A 23736-nucleotide genomic window follows, 5' to 3' on the forward strand; every position below is an offset into this window, starting at 1 on the left:
CTTCACACATCGTTCATTTAGAGCTACTCTTGCCTACAGGAAGGTGAGGAACCACTCCCTCCCACCATGGATGTGGCCTTTCCCTGCAGACACCCAAAGGCGAACCGCCTCCTCTCAGGCCCCTTTCCTTTCCTGATGGCTGATGCCCGCAGGGTTGGTTCTGGCATCTCTTGGCAAGTGCAGTGCTCACTTAAGAACATGCTGCACTTAGTGGCTTTTGAGGACCAGTTAGGCACATGTGGTCAAGCAATAGGAGCAATCAAATGACAGATCATCCACTCTGCTCCTCCAGCTAGAGTGAATGCCTGCTGAGGGGTTATCTTCGAGTCTCCAAGTCCAAAGCCTTACCTGGGGTAGAGAAACTATGAATTTGTGGAATTGAATTACAGCAGGAAGTATGACAGTATAGTGGCTTGCCCACGTCCCTGTGTGCACAGGCTCCCAGGAGGATTCATACCCACACTCCCTGTAAAGAGGCTTCTGTTCCTGTTAGAGGAGCCCAGATTGATGGGGGTGCACAGTGGAGCAGGCCCTGCCTTCCTCTGGAGCTCAAGGACTAGAAGAGGTTTCCATGGCGATGGCATGCACCACCCCTCGCCTCCATTCTGCAGCCTCACTACAGAGATGAGAGCTGCCTGCCTTTGAGATGCTGCTCGGAGCCCAGGCCACAGTTGGCTTCTGGCTCCCTGCATGTGTGCACTGACACACCAGCAGGGACAGCCCATCGGGGGCACAGAATTAAGAGCATCTTCATCTAGAAAGATCATAAGCTAGTTGAGCACACTTCTGCAATCATAGATTGAAAGGTGGCTACATAACTAGAGCAGGAAAACAAGTCATCTTTCAGTCCTGACTTGCAGTCAGACGGGTGCGTGAGGGTGGTGTGGAGAGATGCTGAAGGAGATTGCTGGTGGAAGGGAGACGGGGAAAGCCGGCACGGACCCAGACCTTGAAAAGGAAATGGGAAGAACTGGGAAGTAAGAAGGCAGCAGATATAACAGCACACAGAACTTGGCACCTAGCAAGTGCGTAAACACAGGACTGTTGAATTTTGTGGGAGGAATGTATTCCTGAAGACCTTGCACAATTATTAACAACTGACAAAATTTAAGACTAAGTGACACGAATGTTGCATTAGCGTGCTTGGGCTGTCATAGGATGCCACAGACTGGGCACTTAAACAACAAAACTATTTTCTGACAATTCTGGAGGCTACAAGTGCAAGATCAAGATGTCAGTAGGGTTGGTTGCTTCTGAGGCCTCTGTTCTTGGCTTGCCGATGGCCGCCTTCTCTCTGTGCCCTCACATGGTCTTCCCTCTGTGCTGTCTGTGTCCTGATCTCATAAGGACACCAACATATCCACCCTGAGGATCTCATTTTAACTTAATTACCTCTTCGAAGGCTCCGTCTCCAAATAGAGTTACATTCTAAGAACTGGGGATTAAGACTTCAACATATGAACTTAAAGGCAGTGGGGTGGCTGAGAGAGACACTGCTTAGCCCATGATAGATGTGAGGTGATGTGCAATGGCATAAACATACACTTTTAAACCTGTTAAACTTTAAAAGCTGGTTCTTGATAAATTCTGAAAGACCGGTAGGTGTTTTATGTAGATGATGTTCGGTTTCCTTCATTTATGCAGAAAATGTCTATTGAGTGGTCATTGTGTACCAGATGCTGTTCTAGGTACTAATGATATGACACTGAACCATACGTAAAAATCTCGCCCTCATCCTAGCCAGAAGAAACACTACCTACAAATAATAAGTTTCACAATATGCTGGAAAGTGACAGGTGCCATGAAAAAAAAAAAAATAGAAATGAGACTGTGTCCCCTGGGTGAGTGGGTGAATGGGTGGGTCAAAATTTTAAATAGAAAGTTTATAGAGCCTCACTGGTAAGGTACTTTTGAACAAAGATTTCGAGGAGGTGAAGGAAGAGCCCTGAGGATCTCCAGAGCTAGGACTATCCAGGCAGAGGAGAGAGCAAATGCAAAGGCCCTGAGGTAGGAATGGACTTAGTGTGTTTGAGGGATTCCAGAAAGGTCAGCAGGGCCAGAAGGCAGTAAGAGATAGAGAGAGGGTTGGGAGTCAATGAATCAGAGAGGTAGGCAGGGGCCAAATCAGGTAGGATCTTAAGTAGGTTCCTGGGGGCCAAAAAATTATTGGGGACAGGGTAATGTTGATCTGGGAAGATGGAGAGTGGGGTGCTTGAAGATCAGATTATGGAGAGTTTGAAGTTATGGGTAGTGATAATGTCCAGGAGATGACCACAGGACTGAATAACTGAGGTAGGTAGAAGACAAGCTCATTGGAGAAGAATAGTCAAGGAATTTTGACAGCAGGGTCTTGGGAGGGATGGACAGAATGAAGGAGTGGTGTTAGGGAGAATGACAATGAACTAGAAGCCAAACTCTTCAAGGAGGGAAGGGAATGAATGGCTTGAGTATTTGAAGTAGGACAGGAAATGGATGGTGCAGTCTGATGACCTGAGATTCCAGCTGGTATTTTAGGGCAGAGAGGGAGCATGGTCTGGGAGCAGTTATGAGGTTCCCTGTTGGGGTGTGGGGTGTGGCAAGGGCCCCCTCTTCATGGATGCTGTTGGGAGGCTGGGGGAAGTTTGGTAATTGGAGCAGGGATGGCATCCAGGGGAGCCAAAGTTCCCTCTAGGTGTGCAATATGACTGTCTGTTAGGATTCTGCTATTAATGACTCATTTATTTTAATGAAGCATAAGTGGGAGAATCACTTCTTAATTCTAGGTTTCTTAGACTAGATGAAATTGAGCAAGGATTTTTCAGAAGTTCTTTTCCCTAGAAGTGGAATAATAGGAATTAATAGTTTATGTTCCCTGGTCTTTCTAGAGAGGCATCTATGATTAAGACAGAGCCCCTCTCTCTTGCTTGTGGGAGCCTTTCTTGAGGTTCATCATTGCCCTGACAGGCTGCATCCAGGGCATAGAGGAAGGAAAAGGTGACTTAGAAGATGTCAGTTGCCAGGAAAAGAACAAGAATGGAGAAAAAATGAGGAAGGAAAAGCTTTTGAGAAGGCAACAGGAGTGTTTCAGGTGGAACGCACTTCCTGGAGAGGTGGCTCTCAGGGAGGCGGAGCCCTGGTTCATTGGCTCTGCCGACGCGTGTTATAGAGCAGTGGTTCTTCAAGGGTGTCCAGAGACCCCTGGGGTCCCTCAAAACCCTTTCAGGGCTGCATGAGGTCAAGACTATTTCAACAGCAGTACTGAGATGTTCTCATTCTCTCACAAGTGTGTCCTGGAGTTTCGCAGAAGCTACAAGAAGTGTGATATCACAGCAGATAGAATGCAGGAGCAGAGACGAGAATCTAGCTGTCTTTTAAGCCGGAAATTAAAGAAAACTGCAAAAATTTTAAAAGATGTCTGTCTTCTCACTAAATATTTTTCTATCTGGTAAAATAGAGTTATTTTTCATGTAAATATGTTAATTATATTTTCATGAAAAATAAAAGGTTGTCACTGCAATGTTAAATCAGTAATATTTTTTAAATTCACATTTTAATTTCTGATACTGTAAATTTTGGTAGATATAGTTTTCATAAACAAAAGCTCTTTGAAGTCCTTAATAATTTTAAGAATGTAAAGGAATCCCAAGACCAAACAATTTGAGAACTTATGGTTGAATGGATGAGAAGCCAGGCCTTGTAGTTAGTGTGCTTGGGTGGCAGACCCCGGCTTTGTGACCTTAGGCAAGTTACTGAACCTCCGTGAGACTTAACATCCTTATCCGTAAACTAGGCTACCTCATACTCTTACTGTGAACAGCAAATGAAATAATGTGTTAATAATACTTTGCACAGTGCTGGGCACAGAGTGATCATTTCATAAACGATTATTTCATCAAATAATGATTTCATGCAATAATTGATGCATATATCTATCATATGTATAATCCTGTGCTGAGTGCTGTGAAGGATGTAAAATGCATAATCACAGCTCTTACACTGAAATGTTTGCTTTCTGCGGGGGAGAGTTTTCTTGATTTGTAGTTGGCACCTTTGAATTCAATTCCCAGGCTCTACCCTTCCCAGGACTAATGACCTGACCTTGAGAGAGCCACTTCCTGTGGGGTAAAGTCAGATAAAAAAGGCATCCATGATGGTCCACGGAGGAAACATTATGTTCCCACTTGTGTCTTTCAGGCATCACTGCCTCTTGCCTCAGTTAAACACTTGATTTTGTCCTTTTCCTTCAAAATTATATAAAGTCCTCTCTTCTCAGCTTTCCATTTCCAGAATCTGCTTTTCTTCCTGGGATAATACAACTACTGTGCCACTAGAGGGCACCTCCTACCTTCTTATTCATTCATTTGATGCTTTCTCTAATTTGGAAATGTTCTTTCAGCTGAGATTGGGTGGCAAGTCCAGATTTATGTCTTCTGGACACTCTCAGCTTGATGAATGTGGCCATCTTTGTCTGAGAATCCTGACTCTGTTTTTGTCAGTCAACACGCACTTACAGAGACCTCTTTAAATAAACCTGGGGGGAAGGGTGGGTGGGAGGGAGATTGTGCCTGTCACCTCCATCACCTGATGTTTATTGAGCATCTACTTTACGTCAAGATTGTGCTAAATGCTTCACGTGCATTATCTTATGGACTCTCAGAGTAATGCCACGGGTGTGGGTTTGGACACTCATTTTCAGTAGCTGGAAACCCCGGGCTCTGATTAAGTAACTGCAAAGTCCAGTCCAGAAGTATGCTGATTGCAGTGGAGGGTGAGATGGCTGTGAGCTAGAGGGAGGGAGGCCTGGGTCCACTGCGATGCAAGATTTGGATAGAAGGAGAAAATCAGAGAGAGTTTGATCAGGCAGGGGAATTACGCTTTCACTACGAAAGGGCCTCCACAGGGCATCATCTTGCCCTGGCTGTCAGCCCTTAAAGGCAGGATCAGGTCTTATTGTTCGAGGATAGTGGTTCTCAATCTTTCTAGACTTAAAATCTCCTTTCTGTAGCAAGTTTTTGCAGTACTCCCTTTACTATCCGGAAGTGATATTCAAAGGCAATATATATCTATGTTTATATATATGCTTACGTATAATACAAACGGAAACACTAGCAATTGGGTGTCAAGTTTACATTTACATGTAAACCCGCCAGCACAAAAAGCCACCAGCACAAATTTCCAGAGTGTCCACCAAGGGGCGACATACCTCTTCACTCCTGCAAACAGCTCACACAGTCTGTCCATGGTGACATTGGGCTGTTTCCCTCCTTGTAATGGCCTCATGTTAGACTCTTAAGGGGGCATGATAGTCTCCCTGAGGTCCCCTGAGTGGTAAGAGTGGGGGGGTGGGGTATAAAGAGAGGAAGTCTCAGAGCAGAGCTGACCCTGAAGGCGTTGTGATAGATTTCTAGTCACATGAATACACCATGACTAGAGTCATATGCTTTAAAGCTTTAGTTTTGTTTATTGAGTCATTTGCTTAAAAAGTGATTTTGAAGTAACGTGTTTTATCTTCACTGAAATTATTTTTGAAGTTACTTTGTATCATAGCAAGAGATAACTATTCATTTCATAATTTTCTGTTAATTGACTCAATTTTTGTTTAACCTAAATACATATATTTAAATGGAAACTTTAATGTATAAGTAGAAAACTTGCATCACTTGGCATAATTGGAGATTAACGTAAAAAAAAAAAGAAAACAGCGTTATTACGTTCTTGTTGATACCTATACTGTTTCCGACCAAAGGTTCATCTCTCTCCATAAAAACAGAGTTTACTAAGTGTTGAAGAGATGTTAGACATACTTGGGCTGAACCCAGACTGTCCTTAAAGTAGTCAGAAGGACCAAAAGAGAAGCAAAAGCGAATATTTTTCTTATTATTTAAGAGGATCCACATCATTTAAAGCTTTCATTGTATACCCAGAAAATTATCTGTCATACAACAGTAGGCAAAATGTCTATTATTCTGGGACGTTGGTTTGGCTTCCTGGACTTGGAATCAAGGGACCACGCAGTAGCTGTCTGTCCTGCGCCTGTCTGTCCTGCACCTGTCACTTGCACTCTCTGGGCCTCTGTCCTCACCTGTAAAACAAAGAGGCTGGAAGAGCTGATCTCTCACATTCTTCTGTCTCTAATAGTCTAAGACTCTCTGAAACCCTGATTCTCCTTTCAGGAGGGCTAGAGAAAGCCAAGGATTCTCAGAAATCCCAAACAGCACCCTCTCTTCTGAGAGGCAATTTAGCCTAACCTAGTAGAGCAGCTAAGAGTTGAGACCCTGGGGTCCAAGAGACCCAGATTTAAGTCCTTGCTCTGCCTCCTCCTTGTTTTGTGATTTTCTGCAAGTTACTACATCTATTTGGCCTTGTCCTCTTATTTATAAAATGGGGACAGTCATAGTATTTATCTTTTCGGCGAACGTGAAGTGATAATATACATGTCAGGTGCTCAGTACAGTGCTTGGCCCATCTGTTAGTAGTAGTTATTCCTCTTTACTCTGGTAATTCCTAAGATTTTTCTACAAAATGAAACAGGGATATTCTGGGAGTAAGTGAGTGGAGGACACTGTTGGGTGTTCTTGTCCCCAATATTTTTAAACTGATGAAAAGAATATTATGGGCACCCAAGAAGGGGAGGCTTTGTGTGAGAAAGGTAGATGTGAATGTACAAGGCTGTCCCACCCACACATGGCCTCGGTGTAATATGAGGGCTGGGCATTTTTGTGTAGGTCTTAGGACTTTAAAAAATAAAATAAAATTTTTGTTTTATTTTTTTAATTCTTTAATGTCACCACATATTTGACCCCATCTGCTTCCCTCCTCCTCCCTCCCCCCACACCCTCTGGTAAAATTTTTGTTTTAAAGCACTAGCTGAGTGACTTGTGGCTTTCTAGCCCACGGGTTTCCTGCGTCTCTGCCTGGCCCCTAGGTGCAGGTGTCTGTAAGTGTGTGCGTAGGACAAGAGAGTCAGGGGAACAGTAGAGGGACAGAGTTAACCCCTGGTGACCTTTGATCTGCTCTACCGCCAAGGCTGGCCTGTTCTAGCCCAGGTGGGGCTGGGCAAGGGGGCCGTGGCAGTGGGAGTCCATATCAGTTTGGAAGTGCTGCATTGCAGACCAGGTCGAATTCTCTTGATGAAGATATCTTGTTGGCATGATCGTGTGACTACCGCCTAAAGCATAAAGAGAGCTCTGTTATTTGAGCTGCGGACATGGGTTTTCATCCTGACTTGACCACTAGTGAGCTCTGTGATCCTTCTGAACATTTCTGTTTCTTCCTCTCCTTCTTTGCAAAATGAAAAGATTAGACAATGTGGTTTTTCAGTTGTAGTGTATTTGTATGTGTGAGTGAGTGTGAATGGTAGGTCACAGAGCCTTTAGACAAGCTGATGAGAGTTAGAGACCTCCTCTCTAGAAAAATCTAGGTCCCTATTGCATTTTATATAAAATTTTAGGCTGTTTCAAGATTGCCCCCTCTCCCCCATCCCCCGCCCCATGGAAAGCCATCCATGGATTCCAGACTGCAAACCACTGAATCTGTGCTTCATTCAGCTTATAAACTTTATGAAGCTCATTACGCCCTCCAAGTTGACTTTCCTACCGAATCCAAACCAAATGAAGAACCTAGCCATTTGTAAATGTGTGTTTAGTACATTGGTCCTCACCCTCCAGCTCAGTGAGCCTCAGCCCAGCTGGGCCATGGAAGGGCCTTTGCATGTGGCCCTGCAGGTATTCCCTGTACAAAGTGCCCCCAGCTGATGGCCAGGACTTTCCCTAATTCACACAGAGGTGGTCTGTGGGCCAGCAGCAGCCTTTGCAACATACACCTGGGCACAAGAAGTTAACGTCCAGCAGGTGATTCTCCAACCGAGGGCTTGACCTGAGGCCAGCTCTTCCTCCTGTAGGCCCAGTAGACAGTGTTCATAGTGGCTTGAGAGAGATGTCATCAAGAGGCTAGACTGAATTCCTTGATTTTGTTAGGACTCATTTGTGGAAAGTAACTGAATCCATTGGAGATTTGTAGGCAATGAAACCAATCCGGCTGACTTAAGCAGAAAAGGAATTTATTGAAACCATGTCAGGTGATTCATAGAAATGTCAGGAAAGCTGCAGAACAGACATGAGATAAAGGACAGAAAGCAAGTGACTGACATTTTCAACTTCTATAGTGGGAGGTACTCTCCACTTCCCACCAAGACTCTTAAATGGGAAAGGGGGGATGTCCCCCAAACAATCGAAGGCAGCCCTCCAAAATACACAGGCATTTTGTAGGATCAGAAACCAGCTGCAGCTAGCTTTAGTAAAGAAGACTCTTTTAGGCTTATCGGGTGTTTCATGACACCAGGGGCAGAAGGGAAGCTGGACCACTGGAATGGCCTGGAACTAGGTACTTGACAGTGAGCAGGACTCTTTCCCTAGCTCTCATCTCTGCCTCTCCATGCTCCTCCTTCATTTTCTCTCTTTATATTCTGACATTTTATTTTTTTTCGCCTGGGGTTGTAGGATCATGTGGTAAAAATGGGGTTTGGAGGAGGTCCCTTCCAGGAAGGGGAACGAGGTACTCATTACAAGGGGTGGCTTCTGCCCCCGGCATGCCTTCACTCACTGCGGAGGATCCTTTTGATAGCCTGAGTATTCTGCCCTGTGTCTCTCTGAGGTCGCGGTCACCTGCTCAGACATTCCTACAATGTTAGGTCTTCCTCATTTTACTGCCAGAAGGACCGGGCTCTAAGAAATTAAGGTGACTTACTCAAGATTTTGACTGTCCCATGAATTAGTTGGCACATGTACAGTGCTTATAAGAGGGCTTAGCATGTGGAGAACTCCATAGATGTTAGTTATGTCACTGGGTTATCTTTTCTTCCAAAGTATACTTCTTTCCTCTTCTCTCTTTCCCTTTCTTGGCTCCCTCTGTCCCTCCTTTATTCGTTCTTTCCAAAAATAAGCACCGAGGGCCTTTTGTGTGCCCAGTACCATTCTGGGTGCTGAGCACTCATCCCTGAGCAAAATAGACAAGACTCCTGCCCTCCCAAGGCTTTTCTTTCAGCAGGAAGCAAGTAAACACACAAGACGATTTCTGACGGTGATAAGTGCTCTGAAAGAAATGAACAGAGAAGTGGCAGGGGCTGGCTTTTGGAAGGGCTACTTTGAAGTGGTGACTGGGGAAATTGCCTCAGTCTTCTGATGGGGACTGTGACCTGAGGGATGAAAGATGAATGCTTCGAGAAGAGGAGATAGCATGAGCAATAGCTCTGAGGTGAGAACAAGCTGGAAAGAAAAGGAAAGGAAGAAAAGAGAGAGAAAGAGAAGGAAAACTTTTCTGGCTAGAACACAACGGGGAATGAAGGTGGAGAGAAGGCAGAGGCCAAATCAGGAAGAGCTTTTTAATGGCATCATTTACCTAAGTGCAAGGGATGGGGGAACCCATGTGACCCATTTAAATGGGACAGTGTCATGATCTGATTTAGAATAAAAAAAAAAATTATCAGAGAACCACAAATTAAGGGACATTCTACAACCAAACCAAACTAAACAACAACAAAGACAACCCAACTGGCCTGAACCGTTTTTTAGATAAGAGTATTACATCATTGTTAAATTTTCTGACTTGATTGGGGAAGAAAATTTCATAACTTGATAACTTGATTGTGGTTATGCAGGACAGTGTCCTTCTTCTTAGAGAATACATGTGAAAGTGAATACATATAAAAGGGCATGATCTCTGCAATATACTCTCAGGTTCAGGAAAAAATGTGTACGTAGAGAATGAAAAACATGTAGAATAACATTAGAAGATGGGGAAGCATATGCTTGAGTTCTTTGTGCTATTCTTGTAACTTCTGTAGGTTTGATTACTGATATAGTTAAGTCTGTCATCTTGCTGTTCGTTTTTTATTTGTCTCATCTGTTTGTTCCTCTTTTCCTCTTGTTCTGTCTCTTTTTTGGATTGAGTATTTTTTAAAATAAACTTCTTTGTTCTTATTAGCTATAACTCTTTGTTTTTTTTTCCATATTTATTTAGAATTTATAGTACACATCTTTAACTTATCACAGTCTACTTTCAAGTGATAGTCTATCATTTCACATTTAGTGTAAAAACCTTAATAATATCCTTCCATTTCTCCCCTCCCAGCCTTTGTGCTATTGTTGTCATACATTTGTACTTTCTAATATAAATCTCATATTACATTGTCATTATTTTTGTTTCAACAGTTATCTTTTAAAGAGATTTAAATAATACAAACACATATTTTATTTTTTTGGCACCCTTTATTCCTTTGTGTAGATCCAGATTGCCACCTTGTACCTTTTTCCTTCTGACTAAAGAACTTCCTTTAACATTTCTTGTATTATGGGTCTGCTGGCAATGAATCCTTTCAGCTTTTGTATATCTGAAAGAGTTTTTATTGTAGAATTCTAGGTTGACAGTTTTTTTCTCTTAGTGTTTTAAAGATGCTTCTATTGCAATTTTTTTCTATGAAGAGAAATCTAATAATAATAATTATTATTATTGCTCTGTGGGTAATTTCCTTTTTTTCTAGCTACCTCCCCTTTATCACTAATTTTGGACAATTAGATTATGACATGCCTTTATATATAGTTTTCTTAATGTCGTGTGTGCATGTGTGTGTTTGGGGTTTGTGGAGCTTCTTGGATCTCTGGGTTTATAGTTTTTATCAAATTTGTAAATTTCTCATTCATTATTTTCTCAAATAGTATTTTCTTTCTGCCTCCACCTCCTTCTTTGGAGACTCATAACTCAATAATGCCCTTTTCATTTTTTCCAGTCTTTTACTTTCTGTATTTTCATTTTATATGGTGTCTATCACTATATCTTCAGTTTCACTGATATTTTCTTACACAGTTTCTTATCTGCTCCTTTAATCAATCAATCAATCAATCAATTAATTAATTAATTAATTTTTATGGCAACGTTGGTTAACAAAATCCAATAAGTTTCATCTGTACACTTTAACAGTAAGGCATACATATATTTACACTGAGTGTTCACCTCGCATAGTTAGATTTCTGTCACCACATATTCGACCCCCTTTACCCTGTCTACCTCCCCCTTTATCTGCTCTTAATCCCATCCAGTGTACTTTTCAGTTTAGATATTGTAATTTTCATATCTAGAGGTTCGATCTGAATCTTTTAAAAATATATTCTATGATGTTACTTAGAATATATAGGATATAGTTATAATAAATGTTTTAATGTCTTTGTCTGCTAATTCTAACATCTGTGTTGATTCTGGACCAGTTTCAATTTGATTGATCTTTCTCTTCATTATGGCTCTTATTTTCCTGCTTATTTGCATGCCTGATCATTTTTACTAGATGCCAGACAGTGTAAAATTTAATTTTTTTGGTGTCAGATAGTGGTCTTTTCTTACAGGAAATTGCCTGAGCTTTGCTCTGGAACGCAGTTAGTTACTTGAAATTAGTTTCATCCTTTCAAATCTTTTAAGATTTATTAGGCAGGACCAAAGCAGCATTTAGCCTAGAGCTACTTGTTTCCCTTTCCTAAGGCAAGACCTTCTTGTTACTCTCCTAATGCCCCATAAATTTTGAGGTTTCCCAGTCTGGTTGGGAGAATCAGGCACTATTTCCCACCTATTGTGAATGCCAGCTTCTCTTCTCCCGAGTCCTTTCAGGTGGTTCTTCCCCCAGCCTTGGGTCGCTCTCTCCCAGGCATGCCATGATCAGTGCTCTCCCAAACAGAGCACTGGGGTTCTCTCCATGCACCTTCTTCTCTGTGGTAATCTCGCCTGTGACCTCCAGGCACTGTGGACTGCAAGAACTCTCAGCTCTGTCTTCTCTCCTCTAGGCATTCCCAGGGTTCCGCCTGGGCTGCCTGGGAGGTCTCCTAAGGCACTGAGCCGGGGCAGTTGTGAGGTTGCTCTCATTTGTTTTCTGTTTCTCAGGTGTCACTGACTTTCATGGCCTTGTGCCCAGTGTCTTAAAGACTTTGTTTTATGTATTTCACTTGGTTTTTCAGTTATTTCAAGTGGGAGAGTAAATCCAGTCCTGATTGCTTCATCATGTCGTTGATGTTCTTCTGTAGGTCTCACATTATTTGAACTAAAAAAGTTAAAAAAAAAAAATTGTGGTTGATGCGTATAGAGAAAGAAAAGAGAGAAACAAATGGTCCAGCTAGAGAGATTGGTCATTTGGAATTGGCTGGTGACAGTCACATTGGAGGAAAGTAGGTACTTTGGGGATTTGTTTTGGAAATAGAATTGACAAGAAGACTGGTGAATCAGGTGGGCAGGGATGGGAATGAGGCTTGGTGTGAAGGCAATGAAGGAATCAAGGCTGTCTTCGCAGCCCGCATCCTGACCTCTTGCCTCTTGTGCTTTAAACTCAGCTCTTGACTTAAAACTACCCAGCAATATGGTATTTCAAGAATATGCTTTTTATAGGCAAATGGTGTCATCCAGGTAATATTTCCTCATTGGAAAGCTAGATGTTTATGAAGCCTTCATAACCATGAAGGCTGGTTGGCCATTTCGTGCCTCGTTGGCCATTTCGTGCCTCACACACTCAGATGCATAACATGGTCTCTGACTGCAGAATAAAATCATCGTTCCTTGGGAAAAGTATTTGCTTTCAAGTTATGTAGAGACTTTCCAAGTTTCTGCTTTTCCAGGATTATGTTTAGATGGGTAAAACTTTCCCATTACCTCCAATTTTCAAGATCGATATTCTTTTTGTGAGGAAACACATAGCATCTGCTAAAAAAGGCTTTGCTGTGGAATCTTTATTAAGAATATTATATTAGAATGGTCAGTGACAGGGCCCTTCTTCTCACCACTTTTTAACAGGTAAATCTGGTTCAATCAGAAGAGGTGTTCCCACGAGGATGATGATACCTCTCTCCTCAGCTAATGATGTTGGACCAGGTACTTGACCCCCAAACAGCCAATTAATGGGTATATAGCAGCCTGTAATGGGGCCCAGCATGAAGATGGATGGGGCCATTGGAATCTCTCTTTACTAAGAATTTTGATTTAAGAAATACATGAAAGAATTGAAGCCGTAAGGAACCTTCAGTGGTCCTGATGCTACAGGTGCAGGTTATGCTTTTTGCTGCACACGGAGTCACTTGAGATGCTTATGTGACATGCCCATTCCCAGACCTCAGCCCCAGAGATGCAGATTCCACTGCCCTTGGTTGCTCAGGAACTGGTATAGTATTTTATACTGGTCCCTGGGACATTCTGAAGCAGCTATGCCAGGAGCACATTTTTGGTCTTTTTAAAAATTAATTTTATTTCTTAAGTCAAAAAATATTTTGAAACTTAAAGAGAAACTGTAAGAATATAAGAACTTCTGTACACTCTTTAACCAGATTCACCATCTGTAAACGTTTTTTGCTTCATTTGCTTCTCTTTCTATCCACACACACACGATTTTTTTCTTAACTATTTGAGAGTGGTTTGCATGCATTAAGCCCTTTTTACCCCTAAATCCTTTAGTATATATTTCCTAGGAAGAAGATTGTTCTCTTACACAGTCACAGTAGAATGATCAAATTCAGGAAATTTAACATTGATTGATACAAGACTATTATCTCATCCTGAGTTCATATTCCGATCTCATCAGTTATCCTGATTGTATCTTTATCCAGCCCAGGATCCTGCCTAGGGTCGTGAATTCCATTTAGTTGTTGTTTTTTTAATGTCCCAAGGATCAAATTTTGAGAAACACTGCTGTGATTCTCTCTGGAGAGAAAATCGAACTCCATGAAAACAGCTGACTCACAGGAATAGTGGGGCAGAGACCCGAGGGGTAAGTGTCCCTGGGCTCTCCTTGGATTGAGGGACAGTGTCTGTGGCAAATGCTCAGTTCTTCCTGCTGCCCCGTGGGTCACAGGTTCCCCTACGTGGACGGCCCTATTAATTCCCTAGCACTTTCCCTTCCACCTCCATTGCTAAAGGCAAACAATAAGTCTCTATCATATGCCACGGAGAGTGGGAAAGGAAAGAGAAAATGAATAGAGAGAAAGAGAGTGAGAAACCCAGCTGTCCTGCCCTTAGACCCACAAATCGTTTGATGGCCTTGGGCAAGTTACAGCATATTCTCAAGCATCAGAACCAACATCAGAATAAAACTGGCTTCTACTTTTTGTGTCTTGAGAATGAGATAATGGTCGCAAGGTCCTCAGAGGCTGTTGTTGTCAGATGAAGGGATGAGAGAAGTCCGAAGACGAGGTTCTGTACTTGCAAATGTTTCACATCATTGCACCAGGGTATCCATCTTCACGTGGATTTCACATGAGTTCTTTTTCTTTCTTTTTTTTTTTTTTTTTTAAGAGGGAGTAAAAGGAGGAACTCAGTGCACATGACATTAACGGGGCTGGAAAAAAAGTCCCTATTTAGAAATCTGATACAAAAGCAAAGTCATCGTTTTCAAATCCAAACTTGATTCCAACTCACTGGCCCGACTCATGCTTCTGCCACAGGCTTCGGGGGAGGCTTCCGGGCTCGTGTGCTCAGAAGCAGCCCTCCCAAGGAGGGGAGTGGTCTGTGCATCGTCAGGTGAGCTTAGAAATGCCTAGACAGTGATGCCTGTGCGTGAAGTCCTAACACCTTACATCATGACCTGATCCCACTGTCCACCTCCCAGTCTCTGTCTAGCCATATTCCACCTCTTCAGTTCCTTCAGATCTGGCAACTAGCATGTTTGCTGTCTATTTTGCTTGGACTTTTCTTTCCTGACTCTTTGTCTTCTTAAATCCTGCTTCTCTTTCTGTTCTCAGCATCGAAGTCACTTCCTAAGCCTTCACTGACATCCAAGTGTGGAATAGGTGCTCCTACTTGAAATCCCACCATCTGATGAAGGCTCCTGTCCCAGCATGATTGTGATTGACTGTTAATCTGCTCGGACTCCATAGTAACAGTAGATTTTAAGGACTGTGAGATCGAGCACTGTATTTTCTCTACTGTTAATGTTTCTGGTTCATGGCTTAGTACTTAATGCACAATAAATATTTAATGGATGAGTTGAAGAGAAGCTTGCTCAGATCTTACAGTTTGGAAAGTAACACAAAAAGAGTGAATCGTGTTTAGCAACATCATAGTACTCACACATACCGCTATGTCTTTCTCCACCTGTTATGGGAAGCTCAGATTTATTATGTTAACTAGAAATCTGGAGTTTGTCTTCCTCGTCTTCCCCAGCTAAACACCTAAGTGGTTTGTTGGTCTCAGGTTCCATCTTCTCATTTCCGTTCTCACTGCCATTGCCCTCATCACCTCCTTGTTGGATCAAGACATTCCACTGCTCCTCAACTTTTCAACGTTTACTTTGTTCCGGGAGCTACTCATCTCAGCATTTAGAACTTTACCCTGACTGGTCCACCGGTCTCTCATGATGGAGGTACCCACACGGGGCTCCTGGACATTCCTCAGACATCTTTATAGCTTCATTCTCTTAATTCATGCTGCTTGCTCAGCAAGGAATTCCCATCTTTCCCTTTCCCCAGCCCCTACCTATTGGATCTGCCTGCTTATCTTATAAGGCTTAGCTTAGATTCCTCTTCTAAACTTCTTATGAGTAAGGATATCCCTTACTCTCCCAATCTGTTTTGTACCTGAGTTTAGATAGCATGTTTGTGTAGGGAGGAATAGTGGTTTATCAAAAACTAAGACATTCCTGGTTTTGAGAGAGGAAATGCTAGAGTTCAAATAGCCATGCCTCATAACAATGGCCCGTGCTCATCACCATTTACTAAGAACCAGGGCTGAGCATTTCACCTGCCTTGTCTCATTTAGCCATCATAACAGGTCTTGGGATGGGGAGGGAAGTAGGCTCTTTAAATATCCTCATTTTGCAGATAAAAAACAGAGGTTCTGAGAGGTAACCTGATTTCTCCGCAGTCACTCAACAAGAGGATGATGGATTCTCGGTGCACCTCCAGTCTACACTGCTTCCCTCCAGAGCTTGAGCTGGCAGCCGCTGCACCCTCCTAAAGGAAGCAGCCAGCCCCAGGCATCTCTGCACGGCTGATGCACGCGGCTTGTCACTTTGCACATAATAAATTGCTTCATCAGTCTTTTAAATGAATGAATGCTTTCTAATTGGTATTGAGAGTATGATCTTTCATTACCTTCTCTCATTAATATTGATAACAATATGGTACATGAATGCGGCCCTTTTGTTTATTTAAATAGAAGTCCTGCATGTGAGTGATAAAAAAAATTAAATAGTACAAGAGCATATAGAATGCATATGAAGTTTCATTCCCTCTCACTACCTAGTCTAATCCCCAGAGACAACCGCTGGTAACAGTTTCTTGTTTATCCTTCTGGAAATAGTCCTTGTATAAATCAGAATATGTGCATATGGATTTCTTTAAGAGAAACACAAATGGGAGCCTACTGTGCATTGCTTTGCATCTTGATTCTTTCCTTTAGAAATGGGTTCTGGAGAATGGTCCATTTTGCACGTACGGGTCTGCCGCATTCACTTTAAGGGCATGTGGTATTCTGTAGGATGGATGCGCCCCGATTGAGTTAATGAGCGCTGTGTTGATGGACAGTTAGGTCGTTTCCCCTATTTTGCTGTTGCAAACGATGCTGCAATAATTCTTTTGCACACACTTCTTTGCCCTCTGGTGAGTGATCTGTATCCCCTTGCATGTAAATGTGGGCGAACGCTGGGCAATTGTTCCTCTTTTAAAAATAGAAGACCAAGGCACAAAGGTTTTTAGGAATCTTTTCAAATGAAAGAGGGAGAAAGGGAGGAGGTCAGAAGCCTTCTACATTTTCAGAACAGGGTCAATTGGAAGGTTATTATAAACATGGAAAGATTATGGTGCCCCTGCCCCCATTAGTAAAAATCAACAAAAAGTTTAGATATTTCTCCATAGCGACCACTTCATTGTTTTTGTTGAAGTATCTATTGCATTTTAAACATTAATTTTTGGGGTGTCCCTGCTTTTTCTGAGACCCAAAGCATGGACTCAGCCTGCCTCTGGCACTGGCCTGGGTGAGGAAGGGAGCTGCATGGGGAACAGTAGGTCCCGGACTCTGGGATTGGCCAGGGTCAGTGGTCAGGGTGGAACTAAGCCTGAATTCACAGCTCTTGTCCCAACTGCCCATTCTACAGATGAGAAAACTGAGACCCAGTGAGACGTCATGTGGCTGTCAGAAACTAATTGATATCGTCTTAATATAGGTGTCCCGACTCTCAGGCTGGTGGCATTTTTAAGCAAGTGAAACCCTAGGCAGCCACCCATAAATAAACGTAGCCCCAAAGCTTCATTTTTATTTTACAACTACAAACAGGCAGCATCAAGAGACTTATGAAGCCTGCTCTAGGCCAATGGCATATTAAACGTCAGCCGTCCCCTGCCCCAAAGGAAGCATCACTTGAGATGAAACTGTGATTTACAATGTCCGGTTAGGAGATGTGGTGAGTAACAGTCAGTGGTCTCAGGGGCTGACACTGCCCATCACTCAGATACTCCGATGGCCTGGAGAGTGGCCATCAGCTGCCTCTAGGTAATATTTCAAGGCTGCCATGATATTATCTATCTCATGCCCCGTTGATGCGGCTTCGAGAGCTCCCAGCCATGACACTGATCAAAGTAAGATCTGAGCCGGCAACACTTCCTGTCGAAAAGAATCTTGTAAGTCATAACTTTCCAGAGAACTTGCAAGGCAGCTTTGGTGGCTAATGTGAGTCTTTGGGGACAAAGACCCTCGCGGGAGCTCCTTGGTCTTTATAGGCACACAGCCTTCCTATTTATTTTTTCTTCATTCGGTCCCAAGCACGGGTATTGTGGTATGGTGCTCAAGGCAAGGACTGAGTGATGTCTGGATTCAAATCATGCCTCCACTGCACACTGTAGTGTGACCTTAGGCGAGTTACTTAAATCTTAGTGGGTTGTCAGCCTGGCTCATGATTCCCTCCATGCTGTGTGCACATGTGAAAGTAAAGTTAAGAATTTTGGGCTGTAGTGATTTATTAGTGGTTTCTAGGATTTCACTCGCATTAAGAGGGCCACTGGCCTGAATGGAAATCTGAGTTGAAGCTTGGTAGGGAGAGCATGATTGTGGAACCAGGCTGCTTGCATTCGGATTCCTGCTGCGAACTCTTTCCTCCTTTCCACTGTGTGGCCTTAGCTCGGTGTTCAAGTTCCATCAACCATAAAAGGGGGAAAAACAGTACTTACTTAACGCACAGGTTAATGTGAGAATTTCCCGAGGCGTGTGTGTAAAGTGACACAAACAGATCACTTGAAATACGTCCTGTGATTATAGACAGAGGTCTTGATTTGAAAGACAAACACCATAACTCTCCGGCTTCCTCTTCCATATATAATATGCCTTTCCTTTTTTTATACTTTAATATATTTTAATTGCGAAAAGTATGTGTGTAATAAAATAATGCTCATATGTGCAATTTGCTCATATTTATTCATTCAACATATATTCATAGAGATCCTCCTTTGTGCCAATTACTGTTTTAGGCACTGGGGACATGTCAGTGAATAAGACAGACACAGATTCCTGCCCTCAGAAAGTTTTTGTTTCAGTTGGGGAAGACGGATGACAACTAATATAATAAATAAGAAAATTATGTATTACGTTAGAACGTGGTAGATGCTATGGAAAAAATGGGGGGTAGTGGATAGGGAGATAGGAAGTACTGGGGTGTGCATGCTGTTTAAAATGTTGCCTACCTCCTAGAGAAGGTGAGACTTGATCACAACCTTGAAGGAGGCGGAGAAGCGAGCGGTGGAGACAATAGGAGGAGAGTTCTGAGGAACAGCAAGGAGGGCTTTGTCACCCACTGAAGAGGGCAAGGGATGACAGGAGAAAACAAGGTCCCAGTGGGTGGGTGTGGATTTCACTGGGCCATGGAAGCCATTGGAAGGATTTTCTTTTTTGCCGTGTGTGAAACTGGGTTCCACTGGAGATTCTTGAGGAGCAGAATGACATGATCTGGTGTAATTTTATACTAATAATTTTAAAAGTTACTCTTTTCAGCATTGGTCACTTGAGCAAAAACTAGAGACAACATGGACGCCCATTGGTAAGGAGCTGGTTAAATGAGTGGGGCCGTAGAAAGGGAAGCTCACTCTGTGTGGGGAGGATAAGTGCTGTGGACTGACTGCTTGCGTCTCCCCAGAATGTTTATGCTGAAGCCTAACTCCTGTGCGATGGTGTTTTGAGGTGAGGCCTGAGGGAGTTAATTGGGTCATGAGGGTGAAGCCCTCATGAAATCAGGATTAGGGCCCTTCTAAGAAGAGACGGAGAGAGCTTGCTTTTACGCTTTGTATGGCCGTCAAATGAGGATACAGCAAAAACATGTCCATAGGCAAACCAGGAACAGAGCCCTCATCAAGAACCTGACCATGTGGCACCCTGATCTTGGACTTCCAGCCTCTAGGACTGTGAGAGAGAAATCTTCTTTGCTTAAGCTGCCCAGTTTATGGTATTCTGTTACAGCAGCCCGGATTGAATGAGACAGCGTGATATCCAAGATACATTGTCAAGTGAAAAAAACATAAGGTTCAGTGTTCTGTATGATGCATACAGACAGGGATCTCTGTATTGGCATTGACTATCTCTGAAAAGGTACACAGGAGACTGATAGCCCATGGCAACTTAGAGCCTCTGGAGGACGGAGTGAGCAGGACACTTTTTACCCTTTATGCTTCTGTCTCTTGAATTTTGAGCCATGTGAATGCATATATTACCTATTCAAAGCTAATGATCAAAAATAAGAAGTATACACATCTGTACCAAGTCAGATGATATCATTTGTCCATAAAGAAAAAGTTAATAATTGCCCTTCTAACTTCCGTTCTCACCCTGAGAAAACCAGTGATGTACATCTTTTCACCAAACATACACATAAACATAAACACATCTATGTTTTCTTCCTGAAACCAAGAAACCAACGAGAAATGGAATTATGCTAAATTCATTAGTCTGCAACTTGCTTTTTCCATGCTTCATAAAACACCAAGGCCGTTCTCCAGACCAACCCAAGAAAACATTTATTATTGTTGTTGTTGTTGTTATTATGTTTAGTAGCAAAAGTATCTATCATGTGAATGTGCCATTATTTACTTAACAATTCCCTATTTGGAGTACATTTAAGTACTGAGACTTGTGAAGTCTATATGTATGTTTGTGGGTGCTTGTGTACCCTGCTTCTGACAGCATGGCAATGAACACTTTTATATGCCTATCAACTGTGTTCAGATACTCTATCTCAGCTGTTTGGGGAGTCCAATGGAAAGAGGGCAGGCATTTAACCTTCTCGTTTGTGAAGCATCACAGTGGGTCATATGAAGAGCTGGGTTTAGTCCAGCTGCGTCACTGGCCAACTCATTGTGTATCTTTGAGCAAGTCTCTCCCTCTCTCTGGGTCTCAGTCTTTCCATCTGTCAAAGGGAGAGTTGGGGGGCTTGGTGATCCTGATGGCCTTTCCATTTCTAGGGTCTTCATGGGATTACAAGTTACACAAGGAGAGGGACCGTGTTTGTTTTATGCACTGCTGCTTCCTGAGTGTTAAGCACATGGTAGACCCTTAATGAGCATTGTCGAGCAAACGAATGAATGGATTCTTTATCTTGTTTAAGGTCACGAGGCTCAATCATAGCAGAGTTGTGTGAGCTCATGTTTCTTTTTTCCTCTACATCATTTTGCCTCTTGCCTCTGAAATATCTTTACCCTTGACCTTTACATCTTGTAACCACATGATCTTTTGTTCTTCTATTCATACTCATGTGATGTGTGTTTCACTGGCAATGTGTCTTTTACATATTAGGCCAGGGTTCTAATCTTAGTGCCATCATTTACTACCTGTGTGGCCTGGGGCAAATTGTCTGACCCTGTTTCCTCCTCTGTAAATAGCAATGAAAGTTTGGTATTTACCATGCAGATGTGCTTTGAGGTAAATTATGTAAATGAATATGTGTTAAATTGCCTAACAAAGTGCCTGGTGGACAGTAGGTGCGCAATAAATGGTGGCAGTTGCGGTTTGACAGCATGGCAATGAATAGGGTGTAGCCTAAATGATGGGCATTTCAATTTAACAAGTGAGCGTTGGTATCTCTTAGACAAGAGACACTGGCCTAGGTGCTGGGGGGACTCAAAGGTGTGTGATTATGTGCTCTGCCCTTCCAGTAGCCCACCACAAAATCCCAGAAACATCAATTTCATAGTGAAATTTCATCAAAATAGTTAAGTATATTGTTGAAATCATATTACTTGTTTTGGGTAGTTACACATTAAAGGACACGCACATATACATACAACATAGAGTTTTATGCTTTTGACTTAGTTTCCATGGTTTTTTTTTATTCCAAATGCCTGGACCATTTTTCAAGACATGTTGTTGGTTTTGGAGGGTACCTTGGAAATCGGGGTGGGTTGAAATAGTTGAGGTAGGAAAGGGTGGAGGCAGCTGAAGGCTTATTATTTTCTTTCATCTTCTTCATAAAAAAAGAGAGTCTGAGACTCAATCAAATTCTACTGATGTAGAGAATGCCTAGAACATGATTGAGTTCCAGAGAAAGAAATACAAAGGGTGATTCATTTCAGAAAGGTGAATCAGTTGGCACTTTTTGCGTGCAAGTTACAGAAGGCCAAAACAAATGGCTTAAATAACAGGGAGTTTATTGCTTTGTATTACTGAATTGTTTAGCAGTAGAGCTAGCCTCAGGTGAGGCCCAGGGACTCCACTGATAACCTCGAGAGCTTCCTTTAGCAATGGCTTCATTTTCAGCTCTTGCATGGAGCTCTCTAGCAGCTCCAGACTCCTTCTTAAGGCAGCCAAATGGCTCTGGCAGCTGCAGCCCACATTCATAAACTGCATCATCTATGGGGAGAGAGGGTATCTTTTGAAGACTCTTCCCAAGCCTCAGAATTGCTTCTCTCTCATTGGCCCAAATTGGGATATGTGCCCTTTCCTGAGCCAATCATCATTGTTCAGAAGAGTGGTTCAAGCCAGCTGGTGACCCCCTTTGTTGGGGAGCATAGGATCTATTCCACTCAAAATAACCAGGTTGAGAATAAGGAAGTGGTAGTTTCATAAGAGAGATCTGGGACAGTGTTCAGAGGGAAATGGATGCTGGGCTGCCAGTATATAACTGTCTACGAGAATAATCAATTATTCCCATATGGAGTATCTACTATATGTTTGCCGCAGTTCTAAATATTTTAGGTTCACCTACTCATTTACTGCTAATAAAAACCCTATGAGGTACTATTTTTTCAATCTCCAGGATGAGGCAACACAGAGAAAAAGGGATCAAGTAAGTTGCCCACTTGGTAAGTGAAAGCAAAATAATTCAACCTAGGCAGGCTGGCTCCAGACTCTTTTGCTTGAACATTGCACTGTGGTTTCTACGAGACCCAGGTTGGGATGTAAAGCAGTTCTCTACAAAATCATTTGTTGTAACTGTATTATGTCTTGGGTGATTTTTGAAGAAGGTGACGTTCCTATGTTGCTTTGGATCGTTCCACTTAGTTGAAAATTTTGGGGTAGTTTCATGGTCCTTTTAGGAATACGTGGGAAAGATAAAGCCATTTTTGCTTAAAATTACCCGTAAATTGCACTTAAGTTTGATCTATAAATGTTGACTCCCAGTTAATGCATCGGATGCATGTTCCCAGTCTTTTATCTATAGTCTTTCACTAGTAGCATGACTAGTGTTATTTTTCTCAGCCAGAAGCTTTGAAGGAAGATGGCCGAAAGGTTTGCGGAGGGGAGCAGCTTGGTGGGAAGATGTTCATGTCCCCCTTCTTTCTGACATCCTTTCCTTTTTTCCTTCTCCTTCCTCCTCCCTTTCTTCCTTCCTCTCTCTCAAACTCCCTGCCCCGCCCTGTGCTTCTAAATAAAAGTAACACACTTAGATTTTTCTTTTAATATAGAAGCACAAATGAGAAAATGTAAGAAGGAGCTCATGTACTCTCATCTCCCTTCTATAAATAACTACTCTTTTTGGTGCGTTGTTTTTACTTTTTCTCACAGAGATCGCATGACAGCAAGTATTTTATAGCATTACTTCTCATTTAAAAGATATCTAGAAGATTTTTAAAAATGTCACCGAGCATCCTTTAGCATCATCATTTTGAATAGAGTAGATGCACCATAATTTATTTAACCAAGTCTCTATTTTGGACAGTTAGATTCGTTGTCAGTATTTTGATCTTAAAATGACTTTATTCATGAGCACTGTTTGGCTAAATCTTTGCTGTATCGTTGACGACTGTCTTCATTTGCTGGGTCCGAATACGTCAGTCTTCCAGCATGTGTCCACTTGTGGGGATGGGGATGCTCCCTATCTCTTTCAGGCTCACTTGTGTTGTTCCCGCCTGCAGAGAGGCTTGATTCCTGCTTATACGTTTTCAGTTTCAGGAGCAGACTCTCAGAATGCAGGCCCACAATTGGCATCGCTATTATCTTTTTGCCTGTTCATGTAACAGTGTAGTATGAACTCTATCAGACTCAAAGTTTGAGAGAGCTCTCGGGATGTCCACCTTGGGGAAAGGCCATGAAAGAAATACGAAGATATTTAATAGGTGGTATTTTTGCTCTGTCGTTGTCAGGGCCTGCTATGCGCAATATATTATGTTTGGCACTTTACTGCTTTTAAAAAATAAATTTAAGCGTTAACACAACCCTGTCAGGTAGGAGTTTTTTCCCCATTATATTAGAAATTAATTAGGAGTTGTTAGTTTTTCTCGGCTGGAGTCTACCGTCTGGCTCTTTCTACTGCTCTATGTTGTCCTT

This window comes from Pteropus medius, unplaced genomic scaffold (genome assembly GCF_902729225.1).
Source record: "Pteropus medius unplaced genomic scaffold, Ma_sr-lr_union100, whole genome shotgun sequence".
Taxonomy (NCBI): Eukaryota; Metazoa; Chordata; class Mammalia; order Chiroptera; family Pteropodidae; genus Pteropus; species Pteropus medius.